At 40.9% G+C, this 17,131-nt stretch overlaps 1 protein-coding gene across 1 annotated transcript in view; it reads left to right on the forward strand.

Annotated features, from left to right (window-relative positions):
- Positions 1-12,530: 12,530 nt before the first annotated feature.
- LOC135221817 (neither inactivation nor afterpotential protein C-like) overlaps positions 12,531-17,131 on the forward strand; it is a 106,492-nt gene continuing 101,891 nt past the window's right edge. Inside the window, 2 exon segments of the mRNA XM_064259710.1 lie at positions 12,531-12,645; positions 12,898-13,215. The gene's annotated coding sequence lies outside the window, so the exon portion shown is untranslated.

The raw sequence follows: 17,131 nt of genomic DNA on the forward strand, positions 1-17,131 counted from the left end.
CAACTGCCATAGTCGAGGCCGCCGCGGAATAGTAATATAGATCTACCAGCAAATCTAGTTCCTGCTTTGCCAATACAAAACAGGTTTTATAATCTGATCTTGTTCTCAGATAAGAAGATAAAAAGTTTCCGTTGACTACACTGTATTTTTTTTTCAGTGCTGTCCTCACTGCAGATGCTATCTAAGACTGGACCTTACGGCGGATATCTTGCATGCTGGACATTTGAAGTGTCTCGGGAATTAATCTTAATTCTTGGCTCTCGTTCCATGGCTTCTGTCTCCACATCCTCCTCTTTAATACTGCTCCAAACATCATATTTATGATAATTTAACATTTTTCTACGTCGGAATTTTTCTCATGTTGCATAATAGTTTACCTTATTCGAAACTTTTCACGGATAAAACCGGATTTAGACAGCAAGAAAGACGCGTTTCATTTGCTTCCTCGAGAGTTGTTAAGGAATAAACACACAGGTAACCAAAGGAAACTCTGTTAGTTAGTGACCTAGGTCTTAAAGAGATTAGACAGAGAAATGTAGCGTGGTCTCAGTAATGGTGACAGAGACCACTGGATCTCAAATCTGAAACTGCCTCAGAATCTGAGGTCGTTGTGAGGGGCAACTGGACTGAGACGTGGTAGATAACAAAATGGAATGTCACCAGAGGTAACCTCTGTATTGCCCCTTTTTAAAGGTTAATATGCGGACAACAATTGAAGAGGTCTTGAGAAATGCAGAACAGAAAGGATGATGGGTTGAGTGTTGTGCCTCGTGAGATCTGTGAGAGAGAGAGAGAGAGAGAGGCAGCATTCGGAGTGACGTCACCGGGTCCCGTGATGTAATCGGCTGCCGGTTGATTTACCAGAAGACTTTAAAATGTTACCCACCCTCGAAGCCAGTCAAATTCAACTAGTCCGTAAATATAATCAGTCCATTGCATTCCCCGTGAGCCAGGCGCTGCTTGACAACGTTACTCTTCTGTTTCAATCTCTCGATGAGGTAGTATCTGTCTCCAGGGCCTGGCTAACAATACGTGTAAGATGTATATTTTGAATTTAGTGAATCGTAATCGGGAGCTGTTTTAACAGTAATTTCATCAGGCTGTTGGAATAAATGTCGAAAGTTGGAGGTATGAATAATGTTATTATGAATATTTACCAATGGAGATGATGAAACCGTATTTTTTTTTCTTTTTTAAGAGCTGTATTCTTTAGTTTACATTATAACCATTTTTAATAGTAAGTGAAAGTAAATGGGAAAGATATCTGATTCATTATGTTTGAATTAGGCAATTATTCTGGTAAAAAGAAATCAATTATGAAACATCCCGCAGACGTAACATCGTTCCGTAAAATCAGCGTCATACTGACGCGGCCAGTTTGCTACTTATGTACAAGGAGTTGTGTTACATATCACTTTTAAATGTTAGTTTTAAAGAATAAGTCTAGATAATCGGCGTACAAACTGCAGCTACAAGCCATTTTGTACTAAGATGAAGTCCTCGTCTGTAGTACTACAGAAATTTATGTTTACGTTTGATTACTCTTCATGAGTTATTATTATTATTATTTTTATTATTATTATTATTATTATTATATAAAAATCGACGATTAAATTGTAAACTATATTACTATGTAAAATAATTTACTATATATTTGTGGGTTTATATTACAGATTGTTTTTCACGAGATTGTGAATTTCTTATCATTATTATTATTATATTATTAAGGGCCATTGATTTGAAATTCAAACTTCCTAAGCATATGGTGGTCATTCGAAAGAAATAGCGGTTGGTGAAAGTGTGCTTAAATATATCGAGCATCTTAAAATGACACACAAACACAAGTACATACCAACTAACTTATGAAAGTGTTGGACTGGAATATGTATTTGCAGACAAAGTCACAATCTGCAGAGACGATAGAAAATATGGAAGGTATTTCATTCATCATTAACTATTTGTATGAAATGTATTTAATAATGATGATCACCATTAAAATATTTGGAGAGAGGTGAAATGATAATAGCAATGGACAAGGGCAACTGAGAAAGAGAGAGATGATAATGATAATGGCCAGGGCCATCGTTAGGAGAAGTGGGTGAAGGAAGCGAAGCAGTTTAAAGAAGTTCAGAAGCTTCATCCTCTCAGAAGATCGAAATGGTCGAGACGAGAGCATTTGTACGTCTTCAAGAATGCAAAACGAGAAGAAGAGGCTCGTAACGTAGTTCTGTTCTGGGTAAAACGGTCCTTATCTCTTCAGACTAGACGGTTCTTCTTGTGTGGAAACTGTGAGTGATGTTCGGTCTTTGGGACGAAAATAGTCGTGGCTTCTTGCAAGAAGACTTCAGTGTTTGTCAAGATTTCCGCATTTCTGGGAACTGTGTACCCTCAGAATTCTCACCAAAAGCGGTCAAAATATTCGCTGTTTTCTTTTCTTTTGCTTTTTTTTCAGTAACGACACGCTTCAGTGGGATTCTGCGACAGAACTCGCTCAAAAACCGTTTTTTCTCATTTTCCTCGTGTGTCATCTCAATGTGCTGGACATATTTAGGCAAAATGGTTCCCCCTTCCCATTTTTTGCCTGTTACCTCTTTTAAAAGAACGCCATATTCATTAGAAGCTTAAATTTCAAGTTAGTGGCCCCTATGGGCTTGTTCCGTATGAATAGGGTTCATACACACACGCACTATATTTACTTATATGTGAGTGTGTGAAATTCACTTCAACAAATCTCCCCTTATCTCCATCCACCCTTCTCATAGCTCTCATCTTGGTAGGTCTAGGTCTCTTCCAACTCTCGTGGCGCCCATGAGAGCCGAGCAGACACTCCCACTTATTGTTCTCCCCTGCAAACCTTCTCCCTCATCCCAAGCAGAGGTATTTCTGCAAACCTTCTCCCTCATCCCAAGCAGAGGTATTTCTGCAAACATTCTCCCTCATCCCAAGCAGAAGTATTTCTGCAAACATTCTCCTTCATCCCAAGCAGAGGTATTTCTGCAAACATTCTCCCTCATCCCAAGCAGAGGTATTTCTGCAAACATTCTCCCTCATCCCAAGCAGAAGTATTTCTGCAAACATTCCTCCTTCCCAAAAAAAAAAAAAAAAAAAACCCCCCCCAAAAAAACCCCAAACCCAAACCCCACCCAAAAAGCCAACCCAAAAAAGAAAAAAAAAAACAAGCCCCCCACCCAAGGCCCCACCCCCCCACCCCACCACCCCCCAAAAAAACCCAAAACAAAAACACAAAAAACCCCCCAAAACCCATCCGCGAGGTTTTCCTGCAAATCTTTTCCCTTCATCCCAAGCAGAAGGTATTTCTGCAAACCTTCCCTCCCTCATCCCGGGGGGGGAGGGTATTTCCTGCAACATTCTCCCTCCAATCCGCAAGCGAGGTATTTCTGCAAATCATTCTCCCTCATCACCAAGCAGGGTAGTTTTCTGCAAATCTTCTCCCTCATCCTCCCAAAGCAGAGGTATTTCTGCAATCGAATCTTCTCCCTCATCCCAAGCAGGAGGTTTCTGAAATCTTCTCTTCCCGCTCCCGCGAGGGAAATTTTCTGCAATTCTTCCCCTCATCCCAAGCAGAAGGTATTTCTGCAAATCCTTCTCCCTCATCCCAAGCAGAGGTATTTCTGGCAATCCTTCTTCCCTCATCCCTAACAAGCAATGGTATTTCTGCAAACCTTCCTCCCTCCCCATCCCAAGCAGTAGGTAATTTCCTGCAACCTCCTTCTTCCCTCATCCCAAGCAGAGGTATTTCTGCAAACCTTCTCCCTCATCCCAAGCAGAGGTATTTCTGCAAACCTTCTCCCTCATCCCAAGCAGAGGTATTTCTGCAAACCTTCTCCCTCATCCCAAGCAGAGGTATTTCTGCAAACCTTCTCCTTTTCCTCCCTTCTATTCTCCCAAGCTTCTTCCCTTCTCATCTCTCTTCTAACTTCGTCTCCCGGCCTCATTTTCCCAAGCATAGGCAAATTTCCTGCAAACCTTCCCTCCCCATCACCCAAGGCAGAGGTATTTTCTGCAAACATTCTCCCTCATGCCCCAAGCGATAGGTAATTTCTGCAAATCCTTCTCCCTCATACCAAGCAGAGGTAATTTCTGCAAACATTCTTCCCTCATTCCCAAGCAGCAGGTATTTTCTGGCAAATCTTCTCCCGTCATCCCAAGCAGAGGTAATTTCTGCAAAATCATTCTCCCTCATCCCAAGCAGAGGGTATTTCTGCAAATCTTCTCCCTCATCCCAAGGCAGAGGTATTTTCTGCAAACAGCTCCTTTCATCCCAAGCAGGTTAAAATTTCTGCAAACCTTCTCCCTCAATCCGCCCAGCAGAGGTAATTTTCTGCAAATCTTGCTCCCTCATCCTCCCAAGCAGAGGTATTTCTGCAACAATATTCTCCCTCACCCAACAAGGGTATTTCTGCACCCAATCGTCTCCTTATCCAAGCAGAGTTATTTCTGCAAACCTTCTCCCTCCATCCAAGCCAAACGAAGGTATTTCTTTCTTGCAAACCTTCTCCCTCTCCCAAGCGAGGTACTTCTGCAAACACTTCCTTCCCTCATCCCAAGCATAGGTATTTTGCAAACGTCTCCCCTGCCTAGCAGGAAGTATTTCACAAACATCCCCCTCATCCAAGCGGTGGTATTTCTGCAAAATCATTCTCCCTCATCCCAAGCAGAAAGGATTTCTGCAAATACCTTCTACATCATCCCAAGCCAGAGCGTATTCCTCAAAAACCTCTCCCTCATCCCAAGCAGAGGTATTCTTCAAAACTTCTCCTCATCCCAAACAGAGGTATTTCTGCAAAACCCTTTCTCCCTCATCCCAAGAGAGGTAGTTCGGACAAAACCTTCTCCCTCATCCCCAAGCATAGGTATGTCTGCAAACCTTCTCCCTCATCCCACGCAGAGGTACTTCTGCAAAACACTTCTCTCAGTCATCCCAAGCATAGGTATAGCCTGCAAACCTTCTCCTATCCCAAAGCAGAAGGATCATTCTGCAAACCTTCCTCCCTATCCCAAGCTAGGTATTTCTTGCAAACCGTCTACCTCATAACAAGCAGAGGTTAATTTCGCAAACATTCTCCTCTCATCCCAAGCGAGGTATTTCTGCAAATCTTCTCCCTCATCCCAAGCAGAGGGTATTTTCTGCAAAACATTCTACCTTCATCCCAAGCAGAGGATTTTGCAAATCTCTCCCTCATCCCAAGCAGAGTATTTCGCAACTCATCTCCCTCATCCCAAGCAGAGGTATTCTGCAAATCGTCTCCCTCACCCAAGCAGAGGTATTTCTGCAAACCATTCTCCCTCATCCAATAGCAAAGGTATTTCTGCAAACCTCTACCTCATCCCAAGCAGATTGATTTCTGCAAATCTTTCTCCTCATCCAAAGCAGAGGTATTTCTCGCAAAATCTTCTCTCCTCCTCCCAAGCAGGGTATTTTTCTGACAAATACTTCTCCCTTATCCCAAGCAGAGGTATTTCTGTACCAACCTTCTCCCTCATCTCAAACAGAAGTATTCTCAAACATTCTCCCTCATCCCAAGCAAGGTATTTCTGCAAATATCTTCTCCCGGTCATCCCAAGCAGAGGTATTTCTGCAAAACATTCTCCCTCATCCCAAGCAAAGTATTTCTGCAACACCTTTCCCTCATACCCAGCTAGGTATTTCTGCAAACCTTCCCCTATGCTGCCAGAAGTCGGAAGTATTTCAGCCAAAACATTCTCCCTCATCCCAATGCGGTGGTGATTCTCTGCAAACCTTCTCCCTCATCCCAAGCATAGGTATTTCTGAAAAACCATTCTCCCTCATGCCCTAGCAGAAGTATTCCGCAAACATTCTCCCTAATTCCCAAGCGGTGGTTATTCTGCATAACATTCTTACCTCATCCCAAGGGAAGAATTTCTGACAACCTTCTCCCTCATTCCCAAGCAGAGGTATTTCTTCAAAACTTCTCCCTCATCCAATGCAGTAGGTATTTTTCTTCAAACCTTATTCCCTCATCCAAGCAGAGGTTATTTCTTCAAACTTCTCCCTCCTCCCAAGCATCGGTATCGTGCAAAACCTCCCTATCACAAGCAGAGGTATTTCTGCAACCTTCTACCCATCCCAAGCAGAAGTATTTCTGCCAAACCCTTCTCCCTCATCCAAGCATAGGTATTTCTGCAAACCTCTCCCTCAGTGCCTAGCAGAAGTATTTCAGCAAACATTCTCCCTCATCCAAGCAGGTGGTATTTCTGCAAAACTTCTCCTCACCAAGCATAGGTAATTCTGCCAACCTTCTCCCTATGCCTAGTCAGAAGGTATTTCAGCAAAATTCTCCTCATCCCAAGCGGTGGTATTTCTGCAAAAATTCTCCCTCATCCCAAGCCGAAGTATTCTTGCAAAACCTTCTCCCTCATTCCCAAGCAGAGGTATTCCCTTTCAAACCTCTCTCTCATCCAAGCAGAGTGGTTATTTCTTCAAACCTTTCTCCCTTTCATCCAAGCAAGAGGTTTTCTTCAAACTTCTACCTCAAATCCCAAGCAGAGGTTATTTCCTGCAACATTCTCCCTCATCCCAAGCAGAGGTAATTTCTGCAAACCTTACTCCCTCATTCCCAAAAGCCCAGAAGGTATTTTCTGCAAACCTTCTCCCTCAATCCCAAGCAGAAGGTAATTTCTGCAAACCTTTCTCCGTCATCCCAAGCCAAGAGGTATTTCCCCCTTCAAACAAATTCTCCCTCATCCCAAGCAGAAGTATTTCTTTTGAAACCTTCCTCCCTCATCCCAAAAGCAGAGGTATTTCTTCAAACATTCCCCTCATCCCAAGCAGAAGGTATTTTTCGGCAAACCTTCCTTTCCCTCATCCCAAGCAGAGTGTATTTCTGGCAAAACATTCTTCCCTCATCCCAAGCAGAGGGATTTTCTTCAAACATTTCTTTCCCTTCAATCCCAACAGAGGTAAATTTCCCTGCAACAAAATTCTCCCTCATCCCAAGCAGAGTAAATTTCTCCAAACATTCAACCTAATCCCAAGCAGAAGGTAAAATTCCTGCAACTTCTCCCTCCCCATCCCAAGCAGAAGGTATTTCCTTCAAACAAATCTCTTCCCTTCAATCCCATAAGCAGGGAAGGTATCGCAAACCTTCTCTTCATCAAGCAGAGGTATTGATCAACAAATTCTCCCTCATCCCAAGCAAGAAAGTAATTTCTGCAAATTTCCTTCTCCCTTCATCAGCAGAGGTAAATTCCTTCAAACAAACCTTCTCCCTATTTCCCAAGCAAAGGAGATGCAAACCGGTTCTCCCTCATCCCAAGCAGAGGGTATTTCTGCCCAAAACATTCTTCCCTCCCATCCCAAGCAGAGGTATTTCTGCAAACTTCTCCTCATTCCCAAGCAGAGGTAATTCTCAAACATTCCTCCCTTATCCCAAGCAGAAGGATTTTCTGCAAAAACATCTCGATCCCAAGCAGAGGATTTCTGGCCCAAAACATTCCTTCCTCATCCCAAGCAGAGGTAATTTCTTAAAACATTCTCCCTCATCCCAAGCAGAGTTATTTTCTTTTGCCAAATCCCCTTCCCCCATCCAAAGCAGGAAAGTCTCGGCAAATCTTCTCCCTCAATTATCCCAAGCAGAGGTAAATTTCTGGCCAAACCTCTCCCTCATCCCAAGCAGAAGGTAAAATTTCTCCTTTGCAACAAACCTTCTCCCCTCATCCCAAGGCCCAAGCGAAGTTTATTTCTGGCAAAAACCTTCTCCCTCACCCAAGAGAGGATTTCTGCAACCTTTTTCTCCCAACCCCTCATAACCAAGCAGAGTATTTCTGCAAACCTTCTTTCTCATCCCACCCGCAAGGAAGTAGGTCTGGTACCGTTCTCCCTATCCCAAGCAGAGGTATTTACTCAAACATTCCCTCTCCCAACCCAAGGCAGAAGGGAATTTCTGAAAACCTTCTCCCTCATCCCAAGCAGAGGTTAAATTTTCTTAAAACATAAATTCTTCCCCTCATCCCAACGCAAGAAGGTAAAGTCGGCAAACCTTCTCCCTCATCCCAAGCAAGAAGTTTTCTGGCAAATCCTTCTCCCTCTCCCAAGCAGAGTATTTCTGCAAAAAAATCTTTTCTCCAAAATCATCCCAAAGCAGAAGGTAAATTTCTGCCATCTTCTTTTCCTTCATCCCCTCAAGCAGGAGTTATTTGCTGCAAACTTCTCCCTCATCCAAGCAGAAGTATTTCTGACAAACCTTTCCCTCATCAAGCAGAATAAATTTCTGCAAAACATTCTTCCCTCATCCCAAGCAGAAGATAATTTCTTCAACAAATTCTCCCTCATCCCCAAGAGAAGTATTTCTGCAACTCCCCTCATCCCAAGCAGAGCGTAATTTATTGCAAATATTACTCCCTTTCAGGCCCAAGCAAGAGTATGCAACAAATCTTCTCCCTCATCCCCAAGCAGGAAGATTTCTGCAAAATCTTCTCCCTCATCTCAAGCAGAGGTAAATTTCTGCAAACCTTCCCTCCTATCCCAAGCAGAAAGTATTTCTCAAACCTTCTCCCTCATCCCAAGCAAGAGTCCCCTTTCTGGCAAACCTTCTCCCTCATCCCAAAGCAGAGTCCATTCTGACAAACCTTCCCTCCCATCCAAGCAGGAAGTATTTGCAAACCTTCTCCCTCATTTCCCCAAGGAGAAGCTTTTCTGCAAACCTTTCCCTCTCCCAAGCAGAAGTTAAATTCTGCAAACAAATTCTCCCTCATCCCTAGCAGAAGTATTTCTGCAAACCTTCTCCCTCATCCCAAGCGGAGGTATTTCTGCAAACATTCTCCCTCATCCCAAGCAGAAGTATTTCTGCAAACATTCTCCCTCATCCCAAGCAGAGGTATTTCTGCAAACCTTCTCCCTCATCCCAAGCAGAAGTATTTCTTCAAACCTTCTCCCTCATCCCAAGCAGAGGTATTTCTGCAAACCTTCTCCCTCATCCCAAGCAGAGGTATTTCTGCAAACCTTCTCCCTCATCCCAAGCAGAGGTATTTCTGCAAATCTTCTCCCTCATCCCAAGCAGAGGTATTTCTGCAAATCTTCTCCCTCATCCCAAGCAGAGGTATTTCTGCAGATCTTCTCCCTCATCCCAAGCAGAAGTATTTCTTGAAACCTTCTCCCTCATCCCAAGCAGAAGTATTTCTTGAAACCTTCCCCCCCCCCCCCCCCCCCACAGCTCAAACAGAAGTTTTTCTGCAAAACCTTCTCACATTCCCAAGCAGAGGGAATTTTCTGCAAACCTTCTAATCTCAATCCCAAGCAAAGGTATTTCTGCAAACATTCCTCCCTCATCCCAAGCAGAGGTATTTCTTGCAAATTTTCTTCCCCTCATCCCAAAGCAGGGTATTCTGCAAACCTTCTCCCTCATCCCAAGCAGAGGTATTTCTGCAGACCTTCTCCCTCATCCCAAGCAGAGGTATTTCTGCAGATCTTCTCCCTCATCCCAAGCAGAAGTATTTCTTGAAACCCATTCCTCCCCTCATCCCCAAGCGAGGTATTTTCTGCAAACCTTCTCTTCATCCCAAGCAGAGGTATTTCTGAAACCATCTCCCCTTCACCCAAACAAAGTATTTTCTGCAAACCTTCTCCCTCATACCCAAGCATGAACATGGTAAATTCTGCACCTTCTCCCTCATCAATCAGAAGGAATCAGAGGTATTTCTACAAACCTTCTCCCTCATCCTAAGCAGAAGTATTTCTGCAATACTTCTATCTCATCCCAAGCAGAGGTATTTCTGCAAACCTTCTCCCTCATCCCAAGCAGAAGTATTTCTTCAAACCTTCTCCCTCATCCCAAGCAGAGGTATTTCTGCAAACCTTCTCCTTCATCCCAAGCAGAAGTATTTCTTGAAACCATCTCCCTCATCCCAAGCAGAAGTATTTCTGCAATACTTCTATCTCATCCCAAGCAGAGGTATTTCTGCAAACATTCTCCCTCATCCCAAGCAGAGGGACTTCTGCAAACATCCTCCCTCATCCCAAACAGAGGTATTTATGCAAACTTTCTCCCTCATCCCAAGCAGAGGTATTTCTGCAAATATTCTCCCTCATCCTATGCAGAGGTATGTCATAGGCAACAGGTGTAGCACGATGGCTGATATTTCTTGAACATACCTTTTAGAAAATGAGTCTTTGAAAGAACAAATTGTTGCGAGATATGCATCACGATGATGAGCATCAATCAAAACATTTCTTTAGACTCCGCTAATCAGATTACACAGTTTCTTGGAAAACAGGAAAATGGACTCCCAGTGTTCTTAAAGTTGCTCAGAGGATATTCGAAGCATAAAGAAAAAAAACATACTTTATTGGGTTTGAAACGATAATATGATGAATTCAACCCTTAAATATCATCCCTGAGAGAGAGAGAGAGAGAGAGAGAGAGAGAAGCGTTGGTGCTGTATATTTACAAATATACACAAAGTGATTATAAATGTGGAAAGATGAAAGTGAACAAAGTAATACAAGAATGCATACCGGAGAAAATAGGACCTGGAGTGATGATAACGGCTGAAAATGGGGCTGGTAGATTTCAGTAAGAACATATAGATATTTTGGATGATGCTAAACTGAGAGATGAGGAAAATATCGGGATAAGGGAGGAAAGAAAGGTAGAAGAAGCACTAGAAAGGTCGTGAGAGAGGATCCGAGCCCCTCCTGAGGTAACTGCTGAGTTACGTAAAAGGATTCTCTGGGAAATGCCTGTAAAAATGGGTGAAAGGATACAAATGCAGAACGATAGAACAAATGTACAAGCCCGACATAATTTAGTCTTACTAGGAGAACTGAAAAGAATGACAGTTTTCGTTAAATGTATGATTCCGAAGTTTTACGAAGACAGATGAGACAGGAAAGAAGTTAAAAAACTCACTATTTCACAAGTGCTGGTTTTCCTCGTAACCTTTTATCTAGACTAATAACCCGAAAGAGAGCAGTCCTGGCATTTTTTTTGAGAATGAAATTCTCTAAACCCCATCAGTTATCTCATCCAGAATTCCTATATAACGACCTAGTTTTCTTCGTTAGTGCTCGAGATAAGATGCGGGATTCAGGCCAGCGAAGCCAAACAAAGGATTTAAATGAATCTACAAACCCAAGGGAAGCCAGACAGTTCCCTATCTCCATAGCTCTTACTCTTAATGAACTTAAAGAACAAAGTTTTTCTAAATTTAAAGGAGTCTTTATAATGCATCTACACCCTTGTACCTCCCAGTGTAGAAGTCTATTCAGGAAATGACACTTTCAAATATTGTATAGGCTTCATTCGACTATGTTTGGTAACTACAAGTAATAAGCGTTAAGAGGTTTACATTTATCTCATGCCGCATCAACTACATCTCAGTAAAACCATATTCTCTCTATGTCTGTCTGTCTGTCTGTCTTTAAGTAATAAGAATGTAACTAGAATATGGTCAGGACAATTAACTCTCGCCAGTTACTGTAGTACTTGATTACACACCTTTCTGAGGTAGCACTAAGCTCTGCATGACTTTGAGCAGCATCCTGCAGAGGCAGAGACTAAAACGAAGAGGGGTTTACCACTGTGGTATATATAGCCTACACATACACGCAATCACGCACGCAGCCATGAACATAAACATTTCCTTAAACATCTTTTCTCTTTTTCCTTGGAGATGATTTGCAAGAAAGAAGAGCGACAGAGGAAATATATGGATATAAAAAGAAACAGCGGGTGGTTAGTAGACCAGGGTATCGAAGGGCATGACAATAAAAACGGCATTTTAGATTATAAACAAAATAAAGGATGCTTCAAGGACTCCTTCCCCACCAAAATGACTTAGTTAACAATAAGTAAATTTCTATTTAGTGGACCAAAGACGTTGAATTTAGGCTAATTGTCAGCCTCAAAGAAGTGGTTTTGCAGCTTCATTGCCCAGGAAGAATTCTATAAATAAAACCCATGATAATTCGTGTTTCAAACGTTCAGAAAGAAAGCTTACTATTAGACACGATATTTCTTGTAATTTGTTTAACCTACGTTTTTATGACGAATAGCTTGGAATAGTCTATGCATTGTGCTTAATTAAGCATGATTGATGCAAATTCACCGGTTAATTTCGATGAGTTTTTCAATTATAGGTACTCTAATTCAGTTTTTTTTACAATTGATTTTATGGAGTACGAACGTAATGAAGTCATGCTTTCAATTTCGATAATGTTTTAAAGATTACAAAGTCCAGCAGTGCAAGGAATACTCAACGGAGAAGAAAATGTGTGAAGAAAACTGTAGCGAGAAGAGGCGTGTCACCTCCCACCCGTAAGCTGGAATAATTTTTTAACAAGCTTATGGACGAAGTCTGGAAAGCTGTGCTACAGTTTCCTCCAGCCTTGATCAGTTTCGCGGCTCATTTTTAGCTACTTAAGAATCCTAGTGATGATATAATTTTGAATATCGTATGTTCTCAATTGCAGAAAAATATTTAGCCAAAGTTTTCTTTAGAGTTATTGAGTTACTTGTGGCCTGAAAAGTCAGAAGTGGCAACTATTTTGACTGGCAAGAGTAATCGAGCACGAAACACGGAAGCCCTCTGGTGGTGGAAGAGAGAGGTGGATCTGTCATGTCAATGTTCTTTCAGTATGTACTGACTGTCACGTCCGGTTATATAGTTAGTGACGGCGTTTTCTGTAGAGTAGTTTTGATACCGTTTGCAATATTTTCTTTTGTTTTTTTGTGCTTGTGAGGTGTTAGAGGATAGTAATGGACGTTTTTAAAACTAAAGTGGGTACTGAGACTGGTTTGAACTGAAGAATTTTATGCAAGTTGAAGGAAACCACTTTTGTGTTAGCTTTTGAAAATTGAAAATCAAATAAAACATTGTTTTCCTAGTTAATTCAAAGGCTAATTTTTTTCTCCCCAGTGAATATACGCGTGGACACGTAATTTCAGAATTTAAATAGGCTAGGCCGACTGATAGATATCAGTCTAGAGGGCATGCCTGACACGGGTTCAAAGGACACGTAGCATCAAGAACTCTTTATTGGGACCAGAAAAAGATTCTTTCAAGAAATCAACTCCCTATGCCGTGAGAGAAGAGAGGTGTTGCTGCGGCGAGAGGAGGAAGCCCTAAAACATCTTGCTTATCTTGTTCCGTCTCGTGTGACGGGCTGGCTGTCCATTTTGATGCCTGTCTGGATGTAAATTCTCTCTCACAAATTTTTCAAGTCTGTTAAAGTTGGTAAGTAACTGGAATACTGCACCTTGCATATCAGTCGTAGATTTCCTGGTAGGCTAGTCTACTTGGGACATGAACCGGCAGTTTAATCATAATGGAAAAACCAAGTTTTAGTTTTCTGTCAAAGAAAACTATTGTGCCGGCTCTTTCCGTCCCTCAGACCTTAGAAACTACTGAGGCTAGACAGAGGGCTGCAAATTGAATTGGTATGTTGATCATTCAACCTCCATCCAATCATTAAAGATTCCAAGTTGCAGCCTTCTATCCTCAGTAGTTTTTATTTTAGGTAATTTTAAGCCGGCGTTCCGCGGTGAACTAGACCAAGATGAAAAAAGATAAGGTGAGTTACCGCGCATGGTGCCGGGAGCTCAGCTGTGCTCTGTGACGTCACCTGGAGACTCCTTAGTGTATATGTGATGCTGTCCTGTAGCTATGATCTGGACCATCTGCCTTATTGTTCATGCCTCGTTTTTGGATTCCTAACATTGCATTTATGAAAGTAAGCTAATATTTATGTCTTTATGGCTATATTTCCAAAATACAAATAGGCTACATATGATAGGGAATATAATATCAATGGAAATAAAAATTTACCCATGACATAAGCTATATTCCTAACATTTCATTGGAAGTCTTATTGCAATTAACTCTCTCTCTCTCTCTCTCTCTCTCTCTCTCTCTCTCTCTCTCTCTCTCTCTCTCTCTCTCTCTCTCTCTTCAATCAAGCAATTTTTCAAGATTTCTGAACAATTTGTTTTAATCTAGTTATACCTTTTTTCCTCCGGAACATCAATATTGGCGGCCTTGAGTATGTCAGTAAGATTCAAAACTGCTCCGACTCCTGGTTTTAGAGTATCACCATGGAAAATTTTGATTAAATCTTCCATTTCTTATAGATTTTCTCTACAATTATTAGGCGACCTATATGATACCTATCTCTTTACATATGATATCCAGTCCTCGCCTGTTTCATCTACATCAGCTGAGCTTAATGATGTATACTTATTTCTAAATTTGAAAGCTACGAACCCTCCCAAATAACTTAGGACTCATTTCCTATCAGTGTTTCAGGTTCTATCACTATTAAATTTTCTACTTGATCTTCCCAAGTCTCAGTCTCATTGTTAACAGGCAGAAGGTGCTTCATGAGACACGCAGAGATACATAACTCGGAATCTAGATCATTGGGAGCAACATTTGAGTTTTGAGATGCACCACTTACATTTAAGTACTCTGTAGTGACACAAGATGTAGCTTCATCATTACTACAAACATCAAGACCCTGACTGGTTAAACTATTGTCTCTACCCACTATGCATAACCCTAGTCTATATTTAAATTCCAAAGGTGACGGATGATCATGACAAAGACCAATTTGTCGTTTGAAAGAAAAGAGATGTTCGACTGTGTCTTGACATAGCCGAATTGTCAACAAGCACTCTAATCCATACAGTTCATGCAACATGTTATACAACCCTTTTACTGATTTAGATGAAATAACAACGCCGTTCTGGAACGGAGACATTTTGTCTTTCACTTTAGCATTACTAGTAAAATCCATCATTTGATCAAGTATTTCGACTTGACGTGGATTGTTCGAGAGAGCATTTCTACCTTTCTTTACCATATCATATTTCATGCACAGGTTTATCAAGTCAAATCCCTTTTCATCGCTGTGGCATTTCGATTTGGTGAAAATATAAACGCATATGCTTCAGTAACTTGTGTATATGTATATATATTATATATATATATATATATAGATATTATTATATATATATATACATTATATATATATAAACATACATACATTTTTCGTAGTTTATCCATATGAAATCAGGACATATTTCGAAGCAACCAAACCTTTTTAATGTAATTTAAAGCTCAAAAAATAGTATTTAAGCACACGAAAACATTTTTGCAAAATTCTCTCTCTCCATCCGATCTTCAGAGACATTCTTCCGATCGTGGCTAAAGGTTTACTTGCATGAGAACTGTAATTGATATATTCATATCATCTCTTGATTTTCTTAGTGAGCTCATTCATAAACAGTCGTTTAGTTGACCAAAATGCTACATGAAACCTACATATGCCTAGTAAACCGAACTAAAGTGACGAGATATAAGTGATAGGCTTGCCTGAAGCAACAGTAACATTATCATAAAGATTTTGTGTCGGTATGGCATCTTCTTTTAAATTTCGGGCAGTCTTAGGGCAGTAATTGAGCAATTCGTGTCTCAGGTTTCTGGCAAAATCATTGGGTTGGAAATGTGACGAACTAATTCGTGCAGTTTTGGCATTGATACCATCACTACTTTTGCATATATTCACCCACTTCTTACATAGTTCTGCATCTTTTGGGAAACGGTAAAATCTATTTTTTTTTTTTACTTTCATCAGGTATATTGGTCTTATAAGAATTGGAGCACCCATATTTGGCACATATTACCATGACGAATCTGTCCTCGCAAATGAAAAACATAGATGTGAAAAAACGCGGGATATTTCCCGCCTCTGTGTCGCCTGGCTGAACTCTCCTAGTCTCCAGGTGACGTCATGCGCATGAACGTTGAAAACGGGACCTCTAGGTAACTCAGCTTATATTGACGTTTTCCTGTTATTTTACTTGCTTAACAAGAATTTACACTGATATTTATTCGCCCGACTGTAAATAAACTGTAATTTACCTTTGAAGACTACATGACAGTACCAACGGGTACGATGTACCGACGTACAGAGTTCAAAGGTAAATGACAGGTTAGCTACTTCTTGTAAAGCAAGTAAAATAACAGGAAAATGTCAACTGCCAGAATCAAGTTCCTGGTGGCCAAAGAAAAGTCTTCAATCATTCTCTTCTGTAAGGGGGTTATTGCCGTCACTGCAATTCGCACGGTGCATTGCAGACATTGCTTAAAGTCCCTTGCAGCTTCCTTTCGGGCCCTACCAGCTAACCATTTCATACCTTGTACCGCACCTCCGTTCATATCACATATCTCTCTAGTGCAACTGCGAGGCCTTCCTCCGGTTACACCTTCTAAATTTTCTTACTCTCAAATTCCCATTTAGTGCTGTATGATTTCGTAGGTCACAGCTCTTACTTAACCTCTGACCTCAATTTTGAATTCCATTTTATCCCAAAAGGAAAGTGAAGTCGTATTTTGAGATTCGTGTAGTATTTCCTTCCTTCCTTTTAAGAAATGACGCACCTTTTGATTATCTGGTAATTTATTAGCCTTAAAAACACTACAGATAAAATTTTATGCAGCAGACTCAGCGTTTAATATCTATGATGTCTATAGTACTCGGTTTTTTTCCATCTGTCCACCAGCCTGTGGTGTTTGCGTATGGTAACACTGCGTCCCGGGCTTTAGATAGTTACATTCAGCTTACATTCAACAATAATGACAATATCCTATTTCGCATACAGTAAATTATTAAAACACTTTTCAGTTGCAAATATACACCAAGATATCCTTTTATTTACTTAAAACTTACACATAGCGTAACTATCTAAAGCCCGGGACGCAGTGTTACCATACCCAAACACCACAGGCGGGTGGACAGATGGAAAAAAACAAGAGTATAGGTTTCGTCTCTTGCCTCTGAATTTATGGCAGCAAACAAAGATTGCACAACCTTAGTTTTTAGAAACTTACCGCTGTATTAATTTTCTCTAACAGTATCTCATGTCTCTATTTTTTATTTATTTTTTTTTAATCTGGCTGTGCATTTATTGTCACTTAAAATTGCAATATTCTGTAAGATGAAGAAGCAATATTTTATCGGGGTCCCCAAAAATTTTGTCTAACGAATTCAAGAAGAAAGTACTAAATCCGAAAAGGAATTGTCAGTTAGAGTAGTTTTTTTTGATGTTGTGAAAGTATATTACATTCTTACCGATATTTTATCTTGAAACAA

Source organism: Macrobrachium nipponense, chromosome 3 (genome assembly GCF_015104395.2).
Source record: "Macrobrachium nipponense isolate FS-2020 chromosome 3, ASM1510439v2, whole genome shotgun sequence".
In the NCBI taxonomy this organism is placed as follows: Eukaryota; Metazoa; Arthropoda; class Malacostraca; order Decapoda; family Palaemonidae; genus Macrobrachium; species Macrobrachium nipponense.